Genomic DNA, 19,215 nt, shown 5'->3' with positions numbered 1-19,215 from the left:
GGTGGGAGTCTCCACTTCTGCTCAAGAGGTTCAGGAGAGCGAGCAGTGAAAAAAAAGAAACTTTTCTGGGAAGTGAATGCAAGCTCTCTGCAGCTTTTCAGAAAATACACATGAATCCGTTTCTTTTCACATAGTGGCTAAAAGCAAATACTCAATCTGACCAGGACGTTTTGCAAACAGCGCTACTGATTTCCATACCTGCTTCTATATTTATTCAAATGGGATTTTGGGACTACCGGCAACACATGTACAGCCAAACACAGCTTTTGCATGTTGTGCTGGTTAGCAGTTTGACTTTATAGGTTGGACGGTGTGCTCAGGAGATTGTGATTGCGATCTTTTCTTACTCACTTCCTGTTGTGCCATTTGTCTCCCGCAGATGTGGCTTGAAATCGGTTTAAATTAGAAGAGGAAAGCAGGGAGTTTCTCCACAGAGCCCATGCTATCTAAACTACTCCAGCCAATAGTATGATTAACTGCTATCACTAAATCACTTTATCAGAGCATTTCCAAAATTAAATCCATCCATCCATTTTCTGCCATTTATCCAGGTTTGGGTCAGAGGAGCAGCAGTCTAATCTCCACCACCTCCTCCAGCTCTCGTGAGATACTGACGCATTCTCAAGTCAGCAGAGAGACATAATCTCTCCAGTGTGTCCTCAGCCTGCCTCATGAGGTCTGCTTTTAGCAGAACTTTTCCGAAACACCTCACCGCCTTTTTTTGCCCTGACTACCTTAACTGGCCCCTTGCAAGCCAGCCTGAGCCCCGACCCCCTTAAGAGGACACTAATTTATAATAATAATGGATTGCATTTATATAGCGCTTTTCGAGACCCTCAAAGCGCTTTACAATTTCTGTCACTTATGACCCTGATCGTCTTTGTTCAGTCACTAGCAGCTGGTAAAGGTTGAATCATAAGTAAATTAAAAGCTCTGTGTTCATGCATAGCTTTGTTTTTCCCACAGCAGGCAGCTAAAATATCAGCATCACTACAAATGTTCATTCTCTTTGTGGAATAACCACAAAACACCTGATCTCCTTCACCTGACGCAGTCACTCATCACCGAGCCAAAGTTGTGACTTGTCTGCAAACCTCATCCTAGCCATCACAAACAGTGAAGCCAACCATAACTAAATTACATTTCTCTAGCGTGTCCTCAGTCTGCTTCATGAGCTCTGCAGACGTCTCGTGTTTCCTGTATTTCCTTATGAACAGAACTGGGAACAAAGGGCAGCCCTGGTGAAATCCAACAGCAAGTGTGCGCAAGAGTCTGACTCCCTGAGCAGCCCTCAGAGCACAGCACACCCCAAGAGACGTGGCCTCCAAGTGCATACAACAAACTCCAGCACGTTATTTGTCCCATCATGGACGATTTGTGAAACACGGGGTGTCGGCGTTGGAAGCGTACATTTAAATGTAATTTAATTTCAACACCACCCATATGTGTGAGCAGCTTCTTCTGCACACGCTGCAGTTGCTTAGCATGATCGTATCTAATTGTTTCAAAGTCATTACTTAATCGCATAAGGCTGATTCTAAACGCCATAAATATTCCTTATTCCGCTCAGACCCCGAAGGTGCCAGCAATGAAGAAAAGTGGGTCAGCTAAAGTCTGGGGGGGAAAACAGATTGTGAGTTTCCGTGCTGCTTTACTTCTTTTACCCTTTGAGCAAAATGTGATGTTTCTGCCTCTGTTTACTTTGTGACTGGAGGTATATTTGAAATGGATAAAACTCAGAAGAGGCAGGAAAATGTTCTCAGGGAGCGCCGCGGTTTCACTTTAATATACTCTGTTTTCTAACAGTTGTGCTGAGTCCTTCCTTTTCCATGCCGTTTCCTTTTGATAAAGCTGTGTATTTTGCCGTGACCTTTCCATTATCAGATAACCCCTATGCATTGTGGGTAACAGGGCGCAGCAGTCTAGTTATATGAGGTGGGCGACTCTACCGGTTGTGTATATCTAAATATCTATTCACGTAGTGCATTGTTTGCGACGGCCTGGTTCATCCTTATCTCTGACTTTGCTGTCAGGGATATGTGTTGCTTCCCACTGCACACGCTAACATAAAGAACTTAAATCTGTGTAGTTTATACTTGTTGCCTTTAAGACGTACCACACTGTGCTAGACCAATATCCAGCTGATTCCCCTCGGCCTGACTGCCTTTGATACCTCCGCACTGCCTGTTACGGAGGCAGCAGCTGAACCGCCGAATGACTTGTGTGACTTTGTGAAACAGCTCCACCAGCATGGGGTTCCTGTGAGTACAAGCAGAACAGATGCACCTTGGGTAGCAGAATTACATCGCGAGGTTGGGGCTCCTGTGATCAGGCTTATTAAGTATGCGCTAACATCTGCAGCCCCTGAAACACTCGAAACGTGCGGTGCACTTGGCCGACCCGCAGCTGGCGGGGTTTCGGTGTCGAGGATGTGTTGTGGAAAATAACCGTCAGGACAACAACTAGTAAAAAGGCAAGAGCGGTTCAGGAAGTGGCTGGCTGTTTTCAGTGTGGGGAGAATTGGCCCGGGGAATGAATAACCTTAAATGTCCGGACTAGACCTTTGCATGCTAATGACTGACCAAGTCCATTTAGCTGCCCAGCTGGAGGCTGAATTCACAGCCGCGCCACACAGTTTCCTTCTTTCTCTCTACTCGCTCTCTTTATTTCCTTTCGTCTTCACTTCCCAACACTGTTTCTGTGTAGGAGAGGGAGAGAAGGGGGGAGGTGAAGGTGAGGGTAATGATGCAATTATGTTTTTAACATCTCTGAGCCACTTTGCTGCGTGTTTGTGTACGCGCCTGGTTTCTGGGGGAGGTGAAGCAGTTAAGCTTTTACATCCCTAAGTCGTCCCTTGTGACTTGTGTACATGTTTGCGCATGCATATTTGTGTGTGTACATGCTGTGAAAGGTAGAGCTCTGAACTCTGGATGGAGTAGTAGCCCGATGACTTGGCTGCATTAGTTGAAGGGCAGCGTGCGTACAGGCCCTTCTGTCTGCCACATATGGAGACTGTGTGGGCTGCCATCAGCGAGCGGCCCTGTCAGATGGGCTCCCACTGGAAAGTGCATATGCTCCATCACTGCCTGTGCCAATTAGGCCTGTGGGCTTCTCCTACTGTAAATACTACGATGAGGCAAGTCTCTTCTCCATCAAGGCCAGAAGAAACCACCTCTGCACAGACACGCACTAACTTCTGACAGTTTGGAGAAGTGCAGGAGAGCATGAAGGCATCAGAAGGAGATGGGACATAGCTGGTGTTACAGCAGGAATCAATGATTAGGAAAAAGCTTTAAAACAAGCTTCATGCAGGCTCACGCTCACGCCTTTGCAAAATACTGTATCGTATCTCTTACAATGTCGGTGTATATTCGTTTGGACAGGCGGCGGTGTCACAAATGTACAGTATGTGTCCCATACAACGACTGGAATGATGTCCACTGATGAAACAGTTGCTGCCATATGTCAAGAATATACAATAATGTGGCTTCAGGATCACCAGCCGTCCCTGCCTGCCCGACTCGAGATAACAAGACAAACAGAAACGGCATTGTTATGGTGGGCGCTAAAGCTAAAGCAGCAAGCTGTAACTTTTGCTCACTGAAACTAAAACAAGAACAACAGCTAAGCTAATGTCACGGGCATGAAGCTGCTCAGCTTGTTCCTGTTGACTGAGCAGAGGTGTTTTGTTCGTTAGGCCACTTAACACTGACCTATGAACCTGTCAAGCATTAACAAGCACCTGGTTCATCAAGGGATGAACCAGTGTTGTGTCTACATGTAACAGACCACTTAGCAAAGAGCCGATTTTGCAGCACCTCATTTGTTCTCATTTCTTTTGTTGAATCTATGCCAAGGAAATGCAACAGTTTGACAGGCACAAAATAGTGTTTTTGCACCAAGAAGGTGATTCCCAGAGTGCTATTAGCCTAAAAACTGGCACATCTCAGTACAGTGTGCAGTGCGTCCTGTGTGGACCAAAAATAAACCTATACCCAGGGAACAGTATCTGAAAGCCATATCCTTAAGAAACAGGGAAGAAAATCCAAATATGCAGCTTCAAAATTGTTGTGAGTATGTATGTAGGAGGTCAGCAGAGAGTGTCTGCAGCTATTTGTAAAACAAAGAGCTCTGAAGCTCCTTCAAGAGGCCTGGAAAACTGAAGACTTTTAAAGAAATAACAATAACAATTTGGTGTTGAACAATAAAGGTGTTCGTACCAAATACTGACTTCTCATTAGAACTGTAGAAACTGTGTAGGTTTGCATATATTTCCTCTTTTGTTTCATCAGCATTAGATATCATATAGCACAAAGAGGATCAGACTAAGCAAACAGATGTGTCTGTTTTCAAACGGCATCACTGCAGTTTCCAAGAGGTTACACTTTTACTTCAGCTCAGGGCTGAACGAAAACAAAATAACTCGTTTCTTTGTTTCTTTGGCCACAATCAAACCATCAAAATTTAATTCATCCTTTGCTCAAGTCCCAAAATTGCGATAAACTCGACAAGCTTCCACTGAAGGACAAAGTTCAAAGAAAGAAACGAGTTTGTCTCTCACAGTTGTTCAAGAAGGCCTTCAGACGTACAAAGAAAAAGTCCAACAATATTAGTCATGCAAAGGGAAGCCGTAGCTGGAGGTAAGGATCAGTAACAACTGTGTCTGTGCAAAGCTTTAGGTATTTAAAATATCTCCCTATTATTTCTTTTTAATCAAAAGTATGCCTTTGCTGCTAGCAAACACTGTTATCTCCTATACTGTTTGGTAATTGTCCTTGGATAGAGGAGAGAAAATATCATCATGGATCAGAATTCCCAAACATGCATATACAAACAACAATTACCGTTTCCTGGGGCGTGAGAAGGCAGAATAAACAAATATGAAATTCAGAGCATTAGCACATATTCTGAAGCTTCCAAAAGAAGGAAATGTGCTGCGTTCGTGTTCTGCAGGGCATTATGAACTATTTGTTTTTCTCATCTCAGTTTTGTAATCACGTGAGACCAGATTTCTCCAGGGGACAGGGCTTTGTGCACCATTTCATTACTGCGAAAAAAGAAGATTCGAGCAGAAAACATACAAACAAAAGTTTGTTGCCACAGAGACGCATTTAAGTTTCCTTTTAATCTACAAATTAATTCTGCAATGAAGACTCGGGGAGGAAAAACAGCGCAATACACACACGGAAAGATGTAAACAAGTTTTACCTGCTGACATTTGGAGATGCCTCAAACTGTCAGGCTCATGGGGAATCATTGAGTCAGGAACGCGCCTCTCTGTGGATTAGCCTGTCACATCTTCCTTTGGAAAATGCACCACTTGTGCCTATTGCTAATATAAAAGTAAAACATGCCTGGGAAACATAGTTTTCAGCTACTTGTCACAAATCTAAAAATAATGCAGCTTCATCAAGATCAGAATTTATCAAGGCCTGTCTGGGAGCAGTTCCCGGGGAGGATATATGCATATACACACACACCACTGCGTGCTAATGTTCACCAATCGGGGGGTGCTTATCAGTAAATAATCAGTCTTCTGTGGTCTCATTTGACCTCATTTCTCTCCACCATGACACCTAGAAGCTGTAGGAAAGTTGCACCATTAAATTCATATTTCCTCCTCCTCCTCTTTTTTTTTTTTTTAAGATATCAGAAAACGTGCATTTTCTATTTTCACTTCCATTGGAGCAGATTATTTTGTGTGTGCTTGTGATGTTTGCAGAGATGTTTATGGAATACTGAGGAAGTCTGCAGCCTGCTGTTTCATTTGTCGCCTCTTTGATCCCCGCAGACCTGTCAGCTTTGTTTTGTTGTTTCTTTTGTGAAGACGATGATGCAGTCTCAGGGTTAACCACTAGTGTTTTCCCTGAAACGTGGCTTTTTGCAGCCTCTAATTGGTTGTTACCCTTTTTTCCAACTTGCACATTTTCTTTCAGCACATCTAATGGATGTTGTGTATGAAAATTATCGCAATTAAGTAGCCAATCTTTCAAGTGTGGAGCTGTTAACGCATTTGAAGACATGAAAGGCTTCAGAAAGATATTAACAGGATACTTGCTGGTAATGAGCATTAAAAGTATGCAGTTACTCTGCATAATAATTGCGCCTTCATGCTCTTCTTTTATGATGGGACACACGAAAACTACAAGCCCTCCTCATTTTAAAGTGTTTTCATGCAGTGTTTTAAACTGTCGCATTTTGCTGTGAAGTAAGAGGCGAAATAATGCTGCGCTAACGTGTGAGCGATGATTTATCATGCAAAGCCACAATACCCTTACCTTCTCACGTCACATATTTAGCGTATTTGCATCTACACAGCTGCTTTTCTCATCACTCCCATTTGACACAAGAAATCTTCTCCTAAACCAGGAAACGCAGATTTGGCCAAGTGGTTGTATCTTATTTGAAATGATGGTGATGATGACCTATAGAGAGCTTAGCTGGGATTGCTGGTAAGCTGCCAGTGGATGCTGGACTTGGCTGAGGCTGCCCTTTGTTACCAAATCTGTTCATAACTTTTAGTGCAGCCAAGGTTCACTCTTCAGTGACCTCAGGATCACGGCTTTTTTGGGGGGAACAATGTGCTCCACAAATTGCTTCAGCTCACACCGGGACAATTTGAAGCGACATTCGAAGGAGCTGGGACGAATTAACGCCTCCACGTCTGAGGTCATAGTTCACGACCAGACAAGAATGGATTGACCACTTCAAGCTGGGAATTCCCCAAGTGGATGATTTCAAGTATCTTGGGGTCTTTTTCAAATGTAATGGTAGTGTGGAGGAGTGCCGTTTTTCACGTCATGGGGATTTTATACTAGTCTGCTATGGCAAAGAGAGAGCTGGGCAGATTTGATCCGAACACGACAGGAAGGTTCAGGCAAAACTCCTGGTAGTGACCAAAAGAATAGGATCGCAAATACAAGTGGCCTCTTGCTCCAAAGAATGTGTGAGCACTTTGCCAAATGCAAATGTTTAAGCTGCCAGCAGCTGCTGCTCATCTGCAAGCTGCTTTACAACCCACCTCCACCACAGGTTTTATTTACATGCTGTTTCTGGGGTTTGTGTTGTCTCCCTTCCCCTGGCTTTTCCTGTATGTACATAGAAGAGACAGAACCATATCACCAAATATAAACGATTGTAAGTGAAAATATTCTTTTGATGATAACAGTTTTGACTGAACTGTTTTCTTCTTAGCAATCTTACATATATATCATAATCTTATTGCTAAATGGCACACATCTCATATGATATATATCTGTGTGTGTGAAAGCATGGAACAAAACCTGCTCAGTGTTGAATTTGTGTACTTGCACAAGAATTGTGTTACTGCTGATGTTCCTGTGAAGAATGCGCATTTAGTCAATAAATCACTGTTTAGCACTTTGTCATAAAGAGGAGATAACGCCTGACACAATTACTGAAAAGAAATGCACGGATATTCGTCCTGCTGATAACAGACGGCGCATCACTCCACGCACATAACAGGCTCACTGTGCTGAATGGAGAGCCGAACAACAACCTTGCCTCAGTTGAGAGAAACGTCATCTTCCTATGCAGGTCATTTAAACAAACAGAGTGAATATATGAATTTTAATCACAAGTATCACTTCTTGTGTTGCCCTGGGATATTTTTTATATGAAGTAATAAAAAAAATGACTTGATTCATGTAATGCACGAAAGACTATCGACTTTTGGGAAGTTTATGAGAAGCGCTGCAAGCGGTGCCTTGCCCAGAGACAGATGCATTTGTCCCCAAGCGGTATTAATAAAGTACAGTCAGGAGTTTTAATACAACAAAGGCAGAGGTCATGCTGTGAAGAGGCAGCTGGAGCCTGGAAAACACAGTCGTGGAAATCTGTCATGTCATCTCTTTGAAATCTGTTATCATATGTGTAACAGTTGGTGAAATGTTAGTATTTGACCACTAGGCGGAGCTCTTGTAATGATAATGTAACTAACGCATTTTATTTTGTATGTTTTATTTTTGTGTTGAGCATGTTAACATTTTCCTTTTTTGCCTACTGGATTGGTGTACAGTTAATTTGATACATGGAAAGTAACTAGTTAATTTTGTAAGTATAAGGTAAGGGCAGAGGTCACTTCCTGTTTTGGGAAGTAAGGTCAGAGAAGCTGCGCATGGTGACGGTCTAGCCGTGTAAAAGTCAAGCTAAGAAAGAAGAAATAAGCCCTAAGTTCCAATTACACCGGTTTGTCTACTTGCAGGCCAAAGTGGTATGTTTGTTTATATTTTGTGAATTTTATATTGTAATATGTTTTAATGCTGAAATATAATTTTCTTGTGCATTTGTATTCACCAGTTCTACGGTGTACCTGTGTACGTTAAGAGAAGCACAGTAAACATCAGTAAAGAAGAACTCTCGTGTCTCTCGTGTATGTGTACAAGCCGGCATAGTAGAACACTCCACTGCTCCGGAGAAGGCAACGAGATGGTTGGACCGAAGCTACTAGCAAGAGACGCTACTAGCAAGAGACGCTACTAGCAAGAGAAGCTACTAGCAAGAGAAGTATCACATGCTCCAGCAAATGCATTGAATACGTAAAGAAGCAAGCTAACAAGTGAAAGATAGTCAAGCAAGCACAAAAGTCCGTGTCTTGGAAGTAACAAAGCACTTGTAAATTGTTATCAAGCCTCAGTTCCATTTGAAATTCAAAGTGACCTTTCATATTAAGGAGCAGCTAAAATCAAGATTTATCAAGTAAATGTTAAAGTCAAGTGAAAATACTATTAAGACAACATGGCAGATGAAAATGAAGATGCAATACAGCCCACTGAAGAAGAAAGTGCTGATGATAATTTTCAAAATGATGAAAGTAAAGAGCAGACAAATGGAGAAGAAACTCCACAGTGCTCAGTATTTACTGAAGGCACACAGTCAGAAAGCTTACGCAGAAGCCAGCGCACACGCACTCTTACTGAAAAGGGACAATCCTTACAAGAAGCCAAGTTAAATGACTTGACAAACAATTTTGAGCGAGTTTACAAGAAGTGGAAATACCACATAAACTTATTTAAAAGAATGGTGAAGAGTAAAGACATTGAGTTAATACCTGAAGCTGTAAGTGTTATAGACACTAGTATGACTGACATCTGTAACATTCATGATGAGATCAGAAAAATACAAAGTCCTGATGTTGAAATGCGCAGAAGATGTGATGTGTGCATGGCTATCAGTGAAACTGCCAGAGCAAAGGCTCGGTGCCTTTTAGAAGAAGATGGTGATCCAAATAGTATACCCTGGCCTGATTCAGAGTCCGTGTATGACAGCAGTTCATCCAGCGCTTCTTCAAGGATCACATATAAGTCAAGGTCTATCTCTGGAATGTCAAAGCAATCATCTCTGGTCACACTACAACAAAGACAAGAAGCTGCAGCTGATGTAGCAGCTACAGAAGAAGTCATTAAAATAATGAAAACACAGCATCAGTGTGAGGAAGAAATCAGAGAACTTGAAGTTGAGGATGCAAGGAAAAGAGCTCAATTTCTAACTGAGAGCACCTCAATAAAGACAAGGTTAGATGAAAAGAGAAAGGAAGTGGAACTTTTGAGAGAATTGCAAAAGCGTAATGCAGCACAAGCAAGACTGAAAGTGTATGCTGAAAGTGTGAATAGTGAGGATGAAGACAAATCTCCTGTTCATTCCCAAGTAAGACAAGATAGTTCCTTCCCGCAACCAAGCTTTCCAAATGTGAACTCAAAACCATTCATCCCCTCTCAAGTTAGAGCTCCGCAACAAACTGCACCTCTCCAAGCCTCTGTCCCTCAAACAGCAATTCGTAGTGCAAATGAAACGCCCTCCACTGATCTTGTAAGGATGCTCGCTGAAGCTATCACTGCAAACAGAATCCCAATCCCAGAGCCTCCAGTCTTCACAGGTGATCCACTGCAGTATAATGACTGGAAGTTGTCTTTTCAAACATTAGTTGACCGCAAGAATCTGCCAATTCAAGAAAAGCTATTCTTCCTGAGAAAGTATGTTGGAGGTTCAGCGAAGAAGGCTATTGAAGGACATTTTCTGGTTGGAACAGACACCGCTTATCATGCTGCCTGGGAGATACTCAACGACAGGTTTGGAGATCCCTTTGTGATAGGCAAATCATATCGTGACAAGATTCAGTCATGGCCAAAAATTAACAACAAAGACACTAAAGATCTACGTGAGTTTGCAGATTTTCTAAGCAGTGTTGAGTCAGCCATACCTTATGTTCAAGGTTTACAAGTTTTGCATGACTGCGTGGAAAATCAGAGGATAGCTGCAAAGCTGCCTGATTGGCTAAGTGCACGGTGGAACAGAATGGTGACAGAGTTTCAAGATGAACACAGAATGTTCCCAGATTTTAGTCATTTTGTCAAATTCCTGAATAAAGAAGCAAGAATTGCATGTAATCCTATCACTTCTCTGCCTGCAATAAAGCCGACTGAACAAGACAAGCATGCATTCAAAGACAAGCCCAAAAGAAACTACATGCTGAATGCTAAGTCACTTAGTACAAGCTCTAGTGAAAGGACAAATGTCACATGTCTCTTTTGTAAGAAACCTGGTCACACGCTTCAGAAATGTCGCAAGATAATGGACAAGTCAGTTGAAGAGAGAGTAAAGTTTGTGCAGTCTGAAAAACTGTGCTTTGGTTGCCTCAAGACTGGTCATAACTCTAAGAACTGCACTTCCAGAAGTGTGTGTGACAAATGCCAAAAGCCTCACCCAACTTGTCTACATCAAGACAGAGAGAAAAGAGACAAGGAACAAAGAAAGAATCGCCAACAACAATTTAAGGCTAACCAGGAAACAGAGGTTTCTGAAGTACAAGAGCAAGTATCTAACCAAGTTACATCCAACAGAGTTGTGCAACAAAAGTCAAAAGGTTGTACTTCCTCAGTTATCCCAGTTTATGTATCCACTGTGGATGAACCAGAGAATGAAAAGTTGGTGTATGCTTTGCTCGATACTCAAAGTGACACCACTTTCATCTTGAAAGACACAGCTCAGTCGCTCAACGCCATGTTAGAGCCAGTTAAACTCAAGATTTCCACTATAACGTCCAAAACAAAAGTTGTTTCAAGCAGCAAGTTAAAGGACTTACAAGTAAGAGGCATTTACTCTGAAACAAGAATCAAACTACCAACAAGCTATACCAGAGACTACATTCCTGCTAACAGATCACATATTCCCACAAACAAAACAGCAGAGAATTGGTCACATTTGAAACATTTATCAAAGGAGATGGCTCCCAAGCTTGATTGTGAAGTTGGACTACTGATCGGATATAACTGTCCTCAAGCATTGCTCCCTCTAGCGGTGGTCAGTGGTGATCGAGACCAGCCATTTGCACAGAAATCTTTGCTTGGCTGGAGCATCATTGGCTACAGTGACTCTGAAGGTGATTGTGAAGATGAAATAGGAGTAAGCCATCGTGTTATTGTTAGACAAGTCTTGCCAGCTGTAGGACCAGCTCACAAGCTCAAAACGGAAGTTCACTTTGTAAGCAGAAACAAAGTCAAAGAAATACTTACTCCAGCCGAGATACTTAATGTGCTAGAGATGGACTTTGTTGAAAAAAGTGTTGAAGAAGAGTCAATGTCACAAGAAGATCTACTGTTTCTAGCCAAAGTAAAAGAAGGCATAAAACAAAGGCAAGATGGCCACTTTGAAATGCCACTACCCTTCAGACAAGAAAGACCTGACTTGCCAAACAACAAACTTTGTGCAGAACACAGACTGAAGTGTTTAGAAAGGCGTCTCAGAAAAGACGAGCGCTACTACAAGGACTACGTGACTTTCATGCAAGACATCATAAAGAGAGGTGACGCAGAGAAAGTGCCAGAGGCTGAGCTAAATAATCAACCAGCATGGTACATTCCTCACCATGGCGTCTACCATCCGCAGAAGCCAAATAAGATCCGCGTCGTCTTTGATTGCTCTGCAAGGTTCCAGAATACATCGCTCAACGAGCATCTCCTGTCAGGACCTGACCTCACAAATACTCTTGTTGGAGTTCTGTGTCGTTTCAGGAAAGGACGTGTAGCTGTCATGTGTGACGTGGAGCGCATGTTTCACCAGTTTCATGTTGCCCCAAAAGATCAAGATTACCTCCGATTCCTATGGTGGGAGGATGGTAACATGGAAAAGTCCACATCAGTGTTTCGCATGAGAGTCCACTTGTTTGGTGCAGCATCTTCACCAGGATGCGCAAACTCTGGATTCAAGCATGTCGCTGCGCAAGGTGAAAATAAGTTCAGTGAAGCCACGGTGAAGTTCATGCAACGCAACTTCTACGTGGATGACGGTTTGGTGAGTGTGGATTCAGTGCAAGAAGCTATTCAACTTGTAAAGGAAGCTAGAGAACTGTGTGCCACGGGTAAGCTGCACCTGCACAAGTTCATTAGCAACAGCAAGGAAGTGATTGCTGCTATCCCAAAGGAAGAATGTGTAGCAGGAGCAACTGATCTGGATCTGGCACTAGGAGAGCCAAAGATAGAAAGAGCCTTAGGGGTCCAATGGTGTGTAAGCTCAGACACCTTTCAATTCAGGGTGATTGTAAAGAATAACCCCTTCACTAGAAGAGGAGTGCTCTCGACAGTGGCCTCAATATTCGACCCACTTGGATTCGTCGCTCCATTCATTTTAGTTGGTAAGAAACTCCTCCAAAGAATGTGTCAGGAAAAGCTGGACTGGGACGAGCCGCTTCCAGAAGATCTCAAGCCTCAATGGGAAGCTTGGCTCAGAGACCTCCAGAACCTGTCCTCCATAAAGATATCACGTTGTTATGTCCCATCAACATCCGACCAAGTGAAGCAGTATGAGTTACACAGCTTTTCTGATGCCAGTGTAACCGGTTATGGTGTGTGCTCATACTTGAGAACAGTGACCAAGTTTGGAGAAGTACAGTGCACTCTTGTGATGGGTAAAGCAAGAGTCGCTCCTACTAAAGTGACAACCATCCCAAGATTGGAGCTTTCTGCGGCTGTAGTAGCTACGAGAGCAGCTGACTTTCTAAAGAGAGAATTGGAGATCCAAAATATTCAGGAGTACTACTGGACTGATTCCAAAGTTGTCCTTGGTTATATTAACAACGACGCAAGGCGCTTTCATGTATTCGTTGCTAACAGAATACAGAGAATCAGATCAAGTACAGAACCAAGTCAATGGCGATATGTTGCCTCTGAACAAAATCCTGCAGATCACGCATCACGTGGAGTCATGACAAAAGAACTAGTACAGTCCAACTGGTTCACAGGACCAAGTTTTTTATGGCAAAAGGAACTACCACAAGAAGATGCTAAAGTGAAAGAGATCAGTATCGAAGATCCAGAACTCAAAGTCACAATGGTATTCGCAGTTAAGGCAAAAGAAGAGAAATCCATTTTAGAACGACTGGAAAAATTCTCAGATTGGATGAGAGTTGTGAAAGCAATTGCAAGATTAAGACGACGTGTAAAGTATGCAAAGAACTCAAAGGAAATGTCCAATGAAAGTACTACGTTGGAAGAAAGGAAAGAAGCCGAGGAGTTCATCATACAGACAGTTCAACAAGAAGCATTTGGAAAGGAAATTAAGATCATAAAGGATAAGGAGGAAGTCAGACCATCTCACTCAAAGCTACTTCAGTTAAGTCCATTCCTTGATCAACACAATATCTTGAGGGTAGGAGGAAGACTTACAAAAGCATCAATCCATCCCAACATCAAACACCCAGCCATTCTGCCAAAGAAACATCATGTGTCGCACCTGCTCATCAAACATTTTCATGAGAAGACGCATCATCAAGGCCGAGGGATGACAGTAAATGAGATACGGTCCAATGGCATATGGGTAATTGGCTGCAGTACTGAAGTATCGTCATTTATATACAAATGTGTCAAATGTAGAAAGTACAGGAAAGGCAATCAAGAACAAAGGATGGGAGACCTGCCACCAGAAAGACTGGAAGCTACCCCTCCATTTACATACAGCGGTATGGACTGCTTCGGACCATTCTGTGTAAAAGAAGGGAGGAAAGACTTGAAGAGATATGGACTCTTGTTTACATGTATGTGCTCGAGAGCTATACATATAGAAGTTCTAGATGATCTCAGTGCAGACTGTTTTCTCAATGCACTCCGTTGTTTCATAGCAATACGTGGCAACGTAGGTCAGCTGCATTGTGATCAAGGCACCAATTTTATCGGTGCAAGAAACGAGCTTCTAACGCAAGCAACTCAAGAGAAAGTCAAAGAGCTGGGAATAACTTTCGTTTTCAACCCACCTGCTTCTAGCCACATGGGAGGAGTCTGGGAGAGGCAGATTCGGACAATAAGAAATGTTCTGAAATCCATTCTTGACCAGTCAGCTTCAAGATTAGACACTTCATCATTGAGAACGTTCATGTATGAAGCTATGGCAATAGTAAACAGTCGACCACTAACTGTAGAGTCTATCAACGACCCTGTAGGACTGGAGCCGTTGACACCCAACCATATTTTGACGATGAAGTCAGCAGTGATCTCACCACCACCTGGAGAATTCGCTAAAGAAGATCTCTACCTCCAGAAAAGATGGAAACGAGTACAATATTTGGCGAATGTATTTTGGACAAGGTGGAGAAAGGAATATCTGTTAAACTTGCAACAGAGAAGCAAATGGAATAAAAACAGAAGAAATGCAAAAATAAATGACATTGTGTTATTACAAGAAGACTGTCTTCCAAGAAATCAATGGAAACTCGCCAAAGTTGTGGAAGTCACTCCTGGAGCTGACGGCAGAGTCAGACAAGTTAAGCTTCTCATCGGTGACTCTACTAGAGACAATAAGGGGAAGCACACAACTAAGACGATTTTAGAGAGACCCATACATAAGACTATACTTTTACTTGAAGCAGAGTAAAGACTCAACATAATGTTTATTGGTTAACCTTCGCTAAGTTCATTGTTGGGTCAAATTCCTTTAGGATCACACATGCTGTTGCGATAGTGTGATGGTGGGAGTGTAACAGTTGGTGAAATGTTAGTATTTGACCACTAGGCGGAGCTCTTGTAATGATAATGTAACTAACGCATTTTATTTTGTATGTTTTATTTTTGTGTTGAGCATGTTAACATTTTCCTTTTTTGCCTACTGGATTGGTGTACAGTTAATTTGATACATGGAAAGTAACTAGTTAATTTTGTAAGTATAAGGTAAGGGCAGAGGTCACTTCCTGTTTTGGGAAGTAAGGTCAGAGAAGCTGCGCATGGTGACGGTCTAGCCGTGTAAAAGTCAAGCTAAGAAAGAAGAAATAAGCCCTAAGTTCCAATTACACCGGTTTGTCTACTTGCAGGCCAAAGTGGTATGTTTGTTTATATTTTGTGAATTTTATATTGTAATATGTTTTAATGCTGAAATATAATTTTCTTGTGCATTTGTATTCACCAGTTCTACGGTGTACCTGTGTACGTTAAGAGAAGCACAGTAAACATCAGTAAAGAAGAACTCTCGTGTCTCTCGTGTATGTGTACAAGCCGGCATAATATGTACAGTAGATGGACTATAAACATCACACGAGAGGAACTTTACTGCTGAACGTGATTAATTATTTAAATTGGTGCTGTTAGAAGCACCGCTGTTTGGCTAATTGTTTAATATGCTTATAAAGAAATTTATAACAACTTCATCCCCAGACAAGACACGGTGGCAGCGGCGAGAAAAAAGAACTCGTCAACTTTGTCAAAGGGAATTAGGCTCACTGATTTTGTGTAATTTCATCCCGTTTGGATGCTTTAGGGCTGGGTAGCTGATGCCCAAGGCAATGCTAGATTAAAAGAAGCTCCCTTAGGACCTGCCTGGAGAGCAAACCGATGGTGGTAACTAACAAGCTCTTATGTTTTCTCCCTTTGTTCACATAATTCAGAATTAAAGATTCCCTGTTCTCATCATTTGCATTTGATTAAAGATGATTAGATAAGCTGTGATAAAAAAAGAGAAAAACACTTCAGTGGCTCCTTTTACCTCCGCTGCAGCTTAATCAACATGGACATCAATGTAGAGCTGACATTGACCCTCTTTTGTTGTAGGCCTTCTTCTCCTGTATCATCAAAGCACCGCATAAATTGCTCTTGCAAATGTTGACATTTTACATTTAATTCATTTCGTGATGCATTTCTTTAAAGAGACACTGACAGTATTTAAAGTGAAGATGGAAAATTAGACGATGATAAGACAAAAGACGATAAGGCTTTTCAGGGAGGAAATTGACACGTCTGTTAAGAGGAATACATCGTAAAGGGATGTAAATTAATCACACTGGTGACCTTGTCTCAACGCTGCCGTAATGAGATGATCAAGCATCGTCCCCTGGGAGTCTGGACGCCTTTTCCCACATGTTAATTGACAGTTGTATCACTGCCCACGCAATTAATAGAAGCATCGAATCATGCAGCACGCAAAGTAATCTACAGATTGCTTTGCTGCAGCAGAACATCAAATGATGTGACGTGTGCGCTGCGGTCGCTGCTTTCAAGAGACGCCAGGAAGGTCAAAAGCAAATATTCAGACTTCACTCGGGCCGAGATACTTTTGGCATTTGATCCGTCTCCTCGTGATACCATTCCTGACCAAGAATTCAACCTAGCCCACACAGGAAGTCATTCAAGGCCAGGCAGTCGAGCCAGCCGGGGCCTTGGCTCCAGTGTGCGTGTACAAGCTGAGGCAGAACCCATGCTGGCTCCCCTAATGCAGGAATAAATCCAAGGACAAATGAGCAAGTTTGGCAGGACTGAAAGTGAGAGCAAAGCAGGCGAATCAGAGGAATTGAGTCATTTCTCTCACTAAGTATCAGCTGTAGATGCTCAGTGGCATCTAACCACAGAATCCATTTGCAGACGATGCAACGAGAACTATTGATCTGAATAGGTGTCATTACCTGCAGGTTAATGTAGAGGACAAGAGTAAACATGATCAATGTCTATCTGCTGTGGCCTGTCTGCTTGGTGTCAATGATGGGCCTACACTGTATCCTCAGCTCGATACGACTGCTTCTTACACTGCTGAGATAAATAGCTCCTAAAATTAGAATCCTTAGGATATATTCGTTACATCAAACTGCATTTTATCTTTTGGATTCAAGATGTGTTCTGGTGCACGCTGGACTAACAGGAAACGCTGTACGCACATACAGGATGTGTGCTGGAGGACAACCGTCATCAAATGCACACATTTATTGTAAAGTAGAATCCTTTTAAATAAGGGTAGAGGCACTCTGAACTCATTGGTGGTGTTGCAAGTGTATCTCTATTCCAAGGTGTCCACATGACACCCGATCCCCCTCTAATTTTGTCTTACACAGAAATAAAATATATAAAACTATATTTCTAATGTCATAGTCATTCGGGTATATTTCGGCATAAAATGTGAAATTTCTTGTCTTGACAGTCATACCCACCAAAACCACTATAAACCACCTCCTCAGTATGCTCAGTGGGATAAGAAAAGGACCTCAGACAGACGGCCATAGTGATCGATGTAGCTATACCAAGTGATGACAAAGTCAAGAAGAATGAAAATGAGAAGCTCCAGAAATATAAAGCGCTGAGCTGGAGCTGGAGAAGCTGTGGAGGGTGAAGGCAACAGTGGTTCCTGTGATAATTGAGGCACTCAGAGCTGTGACTCCCAAACTGGGCGAGTAGCTCCTGCAGATTCTAGGAATGACATCCAAGATCTCTGTCCAGAGGAGACAACAGCAAAGATACTGCACAGAACCCTCGAGCTCCCTCTGATAGACGACCCGAGCTTGAAGGATAAAGACCGTCCGCATATTTAGTCAAGTTAGAAAAACTTATTTGTTAAGGACATCTGTTAAATTAAATTTCTTTAGACTGTATGAGCATATATCACAGTTATGCACAGAATGACCTCAATTATGACATTACAACTAAAATTCCCATAAAAGACCTCCCAACTTGCCGCTGATTAAAAGAAAGAAACCTTTTTATTAACCTGGAGTTTTATCCTCCACAGGCAAAAAAGGCTGTTTTTTCTTCCACTATGGCTTGTGTGTGTGTGTGTGTGTGTGTGTGTGTGTGTGTGTGTGTGTCTGTCTGTGTTCACATTCGTTATTCAATGGCCTTCAACTAACATGAGTTTAATGGAGAAGGTCAACTACACTAAAATAAAATAAGAACTACAGGACAGGTGAAACACTTATTCCAAGACAGTTTTTATGAAATAAACAACATTTCATAAACTATTCATGTCATGTTCCTGGGTCTGCTGACCCAGCGTTTTAAGTTTTTGTTTAAGTTCATTAGATTAGCGAAGTTCATTTGGTTATTAGACTCCTATTAGTTTCCCTCACCCTTTGTGTTTCATGCTGCGTGTCTTATGTTATCAAGTTTGTATTATCATGTCTGTCTCATGTTTCCTGTTTTATTTTGAAGGAGTCGTGTGTTCTTTGTTCATTGTATTTAGTTTCACTTCCCTTGTCCTGTCATTAGGCTCATGTCAGTCAGCTGTTCCTCCATGTGTTCCCACTTCCCCTAATCACCTCCTGTGTATTTAAGTCCTCTGTTTTCAGTGTGTGATTGTCAGGTCGTCTGTTGTCCACGCCATGTTTCCTATGCCATGTCATGCTTCCAAGTTTCTTGTCTAGGTTTTTCTTATTGTTTGTTTAGATTTCCCAGTTTAGGTTTGTGTTAATTTTGCTTCAGTTTGCCTTGCCCTTTGTTTGTACCTTTTTGACCAGCCATATTAAACGGCTCGCTTTTTGTTAATATTTCAAGTTCTGTTCCCTGTTCCTTGGAGTCTGCGTTTTGGGTCCTTTTGTCAACCCCTACAGTCTGCCCTCGCCAGACTGTGACAATTCAAGTTTTTTTTTTTTTTTTTATAGCACACATACTGTACAAGGTTTTTTATGACAAATGTTTGTTATCACTCTCAGAGGAAAAGGACCAAGCACAGGACACAGAGACAAAATAACATTTCTGAAATCTGAAAAAAATGAAAATAAAATAAAAAAATAAATAAATGGAACCAGGTGAAAGGTCCATGAAAACAGCAACCAGCTAAAGTTTCACAATAACACTGAGAAGTGGCAAATCCAGCACAAGTGAGACAGATCAGGTGGGACATACAGTTCTCAGGGACAAATAACTACCAAAGGAACAAAGTAAGACTGACAGCAGTGTAAGTAACTAATTACCAAATAAAAACAGGAAACTTACTAGAAACCAAAAGCACGACAGTCTG

At 42.1% G+C, this 19,215-nt stretch overlaps 1 protein-coding gene across 7 annotated transcripts in view; it reads right to left on the bottom strand.

The window, feature by feature from the left end:
* sorcs1 (sortilin-related VPS10 domain containing receptor 1) overlaps nt 1–19,215 on the bottom strand; it is a 202,512-nt gene that overhangs the window by 109,621 nt on the left and 73,676 nt on the right. The gene's annotated exons all lie outside the window — the stretch shown is intronic.

Source organism: Mchenga conophoros, linkage group LG6, assembly GCF_057382185.1.
Source record: "Mchenga conophoros isolate Kocher_MC1m ecotype Shallow Benthic linkage group LG6, M_conophoros_male_GT1.1, whole genome shotgun sequence".
Lineage (NCBI taxonomy): Eukaryota > Metazoa > Chordata > Actinopteri > Cichliformes > Cichlidae > Mchenga > Mchenga conophoros.
Note: the sequence above shows the minus strand (reverse complement) of the source record. Positions and strands in the feature narration are given on the sequence as shown.